Below are 6,738 nucleotides of genomic sequence, written 5' to 3'. Positions count from 1 at the left end.
CCTGGTCTATATGGGCGCCTGCTCTACCAACCGAGCTGAACAACGCCCCGTGAGACCATTTTCAAGACCATATCTGTATTCAGTACCAGTCTTCATAATAATCATGTGACTTGATATTTACTTTATTCCTCAGCTATAAAGAAAATATCATTTTATATAAAATCTAAACCATATTTAATTGAAAAAAGTTTGGATTGAACAGAATAAAACGGCACAGAAGTTTCTGACTGTTGATACTGGTGACACCAAGTTTTTCAGTTACACAAGCAGATACTTTTGTAGAACAATTTTAATGATCTCAAATGTATTAAACTACAATATAAACCAAAGCGAGTGACAGACAGACAGACATTTGCGGTTAACAAAAAGATGTCACTGCAGCTGTGGCTTTGACTGGTCTTGAGTCCAGCTCGACCGAGACAAGACTGAGTAAAAATATAGTTGATTCCGAGACCAAATGTGGTCTCAAGACCAAGACCGGTCTTGAATACTACAACGATACTGTGATGAGCTAAAACTATCTGTCCACTGTTGGTCCTACACACACCTCTGAAGCTGCCCTGGGATCTGAGAGCAGCTCATCAGCCACAGTGGTTCTCAGTGACACCCCCCCCCCCCCCCCTCAGATTTAACACTCCAGCCAGTCCTGGTGGGGGATACTGCATACAATCATAGCACTTTCATGTGTGTGTGTGTGTGTGTGTGCGTGCGTGTGTGCACAGAACAGGAGGCCTCTGAAATAGCAAAGGGAGAGTCAAGAGTAAAAATTTCACAGCTGAGTTATTTGGCTGTGTCCATTAGCCCAGGCAATGAAAGCAATTAGACTGAATTCATTCTGCTGCACAATATTTACATCGCAACACGGCGGCTTTGATCTGCTGCCGGCGGCCTACTCGGACTGACTGCGGCCCGTTCATCAGCCCCGCTAAGGTGTTATCAGTTGTGATGTTCCTCGCAAACTTGGTTTTTGCACCTGGGCCTGGTGAAGTTGAATGGAGCTGAAAACATGCAAACAAATGCTTTTGTTCCTGCGGACAAAGCTGCTTGCTTGCTCCAGACTTGCACTCATACACAGTCTGCTATTGTTTCCCCTTCATCGCTTCTTGTCACTCTTTATGTCAAAGTTTAATTAGGACAACGAGCTTTCACAGGCTCATTTCTCACTTCAGCAAGTTCCTAACACTTTATAATGAGAGAGAGAGAGAGAGAGAGAGAGAGAGAGAGAGAGAGAGAGAGAGTGACTGAAAGGAGGGAGAGACACAGAGAGGGAGAGAGGATAAGATGTACGTGTGTGTGTGTGTGTGTGTGTGGCGGTGGGGGCAGCAATATGAAATGCAAAACATGGGTCCAGGCCCATGCAAATACTCAGGAAGCTGCTCTGGAGGGGACACGATGCTTTCTCCAACACATGAGGTGAGGGATTAAAGGGATAGTTCACCCAAAATTGAAATTTCACTCATTATCTACTCACCCTCATGTGGACTAAGGGCTGGGAGAAGTTTCAGAGTCCTCCGTGGCTTCTCTGAGTTACAGGGGGTCTCGGCGTAGCAGTGCATGTCCATATAACGGTTGCAAATGGATACCAACTGTCTTCGTAACAAAAAGACACACCAAAAAACATCCAAATACCTCCATGCTGCTCGTATGTAATGTCCGTCTTGTATTGAAGCCCCGAAATGCGAAACTGTCCCGAAAAAAATTAAATAAGTCTATATTTCAAGCTTGTTTGTAGCGGAAGCTCCTCTTCCCGGTTCGTCAAATTTGGACGAACCAGGGTCTGTCCTCTTCCCAGTTCGTCCAAATTTGACGAACCAGGAAGAGGAGCTTCGAGAAGCTTCCGCTACAAAACAAGCTTGAAATATAGACTGATTTAATTTTTTTCGGGACAATTTCGCATTTCGGGGCTTCAATACAAGACGGACATTACATACGAGCAGCATGGAGGTATTTGGATGTTTTTTGGTGTGTCTTTTTGTTACGAAGACAGTTGGTATCCATTTGCAACCGTTATATGGACATGCACTGCTACGCCGAGACCCCCTGTAACTCAGAGAAGCCACGGAGGACTCTGAAACTTCTCCCAGCCCTTAGTCCACATGAGGGTGAGTAGATAATGAGTGACATTTCAATTTTGGGTGAACTATCCCTTTAACTGCACCTGAGAAATCGCCAGGGCTGCACTTATTCTGCAGAACAACCGTGTGTTTGTGTGTGTGTTCATGTATCAGACACCAGAGGTATCTGTCTGTTTCTAAATCATCAAAGGATCAGTTTGTCATTGTCAACAAATGCAATAAAAACAGACCAAACCAACATCCAGTCGTAAGTTTCATTAAAAAAGTCAGTTATTTCCTAAAACATTCTCATTGTAAGTATTTATTATACAATGTTGCTCAAAAAGGAATAAGTTCACTTTCTGAAGAGTTTTCTTCTTTTATATACATATATATATATATATATATATATATATATATATATATATATATATATATATATATATATATATATATATATATATATATATATATATATATATATATATATATATATACACACATAGTGCTGCAGTGTATATTTAATATTTTGGATGGCTGTGTGTGAGTTCATATGAAGGAAAGTGACCCAGCTTCACACAATGGGATCCAGTCATGGTTGGTTTGTATATTTTCATATATATACTTATTAATAATAGGATTCTTCACTAGTATTTGCAAAAAAAAAAAAAAAAAAGGGGAAAAAAAAGCATGGTTTAAATGAAATAATGAACAGGCACAATGCTGACTTTGACTCTGATGCAGGAGTTAGTGTTTTCTCTGCTGTGTCGACTCAACCAAGATTTAGTAGTGAAGCTGTTACTTCTGTCACAGCAGCCACACATTTTTGTTAAATCTACAAGGACTAAAAAGAAATGTTGTAATTTTTTTGGCAGATAAAACACAAAGAATAAAAATGTAATCCATGGAATTAATCCGGTCTAATTTGTGCAACAGGCCTTTGCACACTCTGCAAACAGGAAATCAGCGTGGGTCCACTGAGCATGGATCAGTACTGTATATGCGGGGTATTCCCTCCTCTGGCTGGCGGAGAGCTGCATCCCATCGTGGGAAAGTGGAGTCAGGTGACCTCTTCTTCCAGGCTTGGCTGCTCAGGCTAATTGGCACTGCACACCTTCTAATGGTGGTCAAGTGTTCTCCCATCAGCAGGCTTCAAGGCCAATTAGAATCACTACCCAGAAAGCTAATTGCTGAATTCACTGGTTAAGTAGCATTTCACAGGGAAAACACCGGCTCAGTTTAGGAGGTAGTTACACAAGTAAAAGAAAAGCAAAGTGAGAAAAGTGGAAGTGTGTATAATTTTCACATATCCGCATGTGCTACAAGATCAAAATAAAGAAGAAAATTAACACAACATAAAAGTAAAATAACATACAAGTTGGGCATAGATAAAATTCAAACTTTATTGTATAAAACATAATTTCAAGGCAAAAATATTTCATTTGAGCACTGCTCTCTCTTAAATCCCAGTCATTCAAGCTAATGATGATAATAGTAATACAATAAAGGAAATATAACAAACAACAAAACAGTACAATATAGAAGTTTTAAAAATCAAAGTAATAAATAACTACCATGAATCAACTGCCAACGATCATGTGACTCACTGTCACAAACCTGTTTCAACATGTTGATTTGTTCCAGTGTTTATTTAATCTGTCTGATAAAAAAATAATCCTGTGAGTGAGTTTAATAAAAAATGGTTTTCTGTTTTAGAGGAGAGTGAAGGGGAGAGAGGAGGAGACAGTGTGTGTGAGGCAACTGTTCACACTGATGAGTTCTATATCTAACCTGCACTCATAATAAAACACAAAAAGAACTGTGGTGTACTGTACCTAGTCTCAGTGCTGCATGCATTTACACCGTCTCTATTTTATAAAGAGAAGCACGAGTGGATTCAATACAGTACACTCTGTTTAATGCATGTACAAATAGAGCATATACACAGGCTCAGTGCAGGTGCATAATGATAATACCAATACTAATACTAATAACAACAATAATAGTATTATTATTCCTTTTAACAATAACACAATTATTATTATTATTATTATTTCATTAGTAGTAATAGCATTACTATTAATATTATTATTGTTGCTGTTATTACTGTAAAAAAAAAAAAAGGCATTTTTATCTTATGCCTGTTCACTGTTTTTCTGTATGATGTTTTCTTCACTTTCTAATTGCTTTATCTTTTCAATGATATTGTATTTGTATTTTGTGAAGCACCTTGTAACCTTGGTTTTGAAAGGTGCTGTAGAAATAAAGAAATAAATATAATGTAGGCTGGTAAAGATTTAGCAGCTGATAATCTGATATCAGAAAATAAGAAATGGAGGAATTAATTAAACTATACTCCACTGATTCAGGGCACAGAGGATTACATTTAAACCAGCGAGTGTTTTCCATGTAAAAAATTCAAATTCAGCAGTGATGTGCTTGATCTGGACCGCTCTGATGTCTCGTGGACCTGACCCAGGATCAGACTGTGGAAGCCCGTCTCACCTCGTGCTGCTTTCCCTCTAAAACTTAAAGCACTTTCCCATGGCTGAGTGTTATTGGTCTGCACGTCGAGTTACAGTATAAAACAGATACGGGGGGGGGGGGGGGGGGGGGTTGGCATGAGGGGCGAGAACAATTCAGATTGAAAAAGAATGACAGATAGAGAGAAGAGAAGAGAAGAGAGAGAGGGAGAGAGAGAGAGGGAGGGAGGGAGGGAGGGAGAATCTGGACCGCTGAGATAACTCTGTCCAGGTGTTCAGAGCCAAACAAAGGCTCTTTTCAGAGCATGATGAGAACGCACGGCTCCTCCACTTGTTGCAAAATATACAAGAGAAAAAAAAGACCACAACTCACACACACATTCTGTTACAGTAGCAAAATATATAGACCAGGGAGGGGGGGGGTGGGAGGGGAAGAGGGGAGGCCTCGCTGCTGCCACTCACCGTGAGCCTCAGCTGGGAGAGGACAGTGCTGTGGTCACCACTGTGAACTGTGACAATAGGTGAATTGTGCTTCTCCAAGATTTGTACTTGCGGCGGTGTAATTTGTTTGAAGGATCACCGAGATTAAAGTTTGCGAGGCGACGGGTCGAATCTTCCCCAGTATAGGAGGAGGGGAGGGGAGGAGGGGACGGAGGGGGGGCTCGGAGAGGTCAGCCTACTGCAGTGCAGCTTTACACAACAATCAACCTAATCTCCTACAGCTACAACAGTGGACACGTTGTGAGGCAGCTTGTTGAAACCAAACTTTGAAGTAAAAATTGTTGGCTGACGGTGTTTTGATTGCGTGTGGCAGCTGCAGGATGGTGAAACCTCCTGACTACTGAACAATTCAACCTGTCATCTCCACAGACAAAACCGTTCTACAGCACAATCAACTGTCACACATGACAAAGTATAACAGTACACTTTACAGTAACGATCGGCAATAATAGAAAATGTGTGTGCACAATTCAGAATGCACAATTCCACAGACCTATCAGCCATCATACAGTACACACTGATAAATAATGTCTTTGTGGCAACTTTTGAAAAAAAAAAAAAAATCAAAATATCCATCCCATGTGGCATTTGGCTGACCAATCATGGAAATATCATCACTCAGTCAGTTAATGGCATTTTACAGCTGAAGAAAACTACCAGCTCTTCTTCGCAAAACATCTTACACCCTATTTACACCTGCAGATTATTGCGTCTTGTATCCAGATTGTACACCTGGCATTAAAGGAGACATATTCTGCCCCTTTTCCACAAATTAAAATAGTTCCCAGGTGTCTTAAAGACATGTCTGTGACATGCTTTGGTCAAAATCCCCCAAGGATCAAACATCACAGCTCTTTTCATCCTCTCTAAACAGCCCTGTTCACAACGGCTGCTTTCAGTGTCTGTCCCTTTAAATGCAAATGAACCACTGCTTGCCCCACCCCTTCTACTGGTACCAGGTAGGGCTGGTATTATGGAAATTCAAATTCTAGTTGCATCACTGGAAGACAACTGAGGGAACAGCTCATAAAACCACTTTTTTTTTTGTTGTCAATTTTCACATTTTGGGTAGCCTGACTCTCGCCAGACCCTTGTAGTTCCGCAAAGCTCCACCAGAGGCGCTACGCTCAGCTTCACACAAGGGTCTGGACTCGAGGCCAATGCAAACTTCTTCCCCGGAGCAAAAAATAATGAACCAATCAGGATCGCCGGGCGGGACTTTCTGAGGTGTGACGTAGCGCTGAAGCGACTGTTTGAGTCAAACAACAATGGCGGCTCGCAGTGAGTGGCTGAAGTAGCACGTCATTCAAGATAACGGACAAGTGGTTTATCCAATCACATACAAGATTTTTTTACAAGGCCCCGCCTTCTGAAATGAATCGCCTATGGAGCAGTCCCAGACCCTTGTGTGGAGCTCAGCGTAGCTTTGCGGAACTACAAGGGTCTGGCGAGAGTCAGGCTACATTTTGGGGGCCAGAAGGTTAGACAGACACCCAGATATATGTTAAAGAGCCTTCAAAAAGTGATATTTCCACAATATGTCCCTTTTAATATGCATCTCCCATGTCCACATTGAGATCTGATTGAGAGCTGATCACATATTGGTAAATTGAAAAAGAAAAAAAAGTTGTATGCAGATATGGGACACATTACCGTTTGGGTCTCTCATGTGAAAAGCTGCAGCTCTTGTGGGCTGTTCC

This window comes from Trachurus trachurus (genome assembly GCF_905171665.1).
Source record: "Trachurus trachurus genome assembly, chromosome: 3".
Taxonomy (NCBI): Eukaryota; Metazoa; Chordata; class Actinopteri; order Carangiformes; family Carangidae; genus Trachurus; species Trachurus trachurus.
This window is presented reverse-complemented; position numbering follows the sequence as displayed.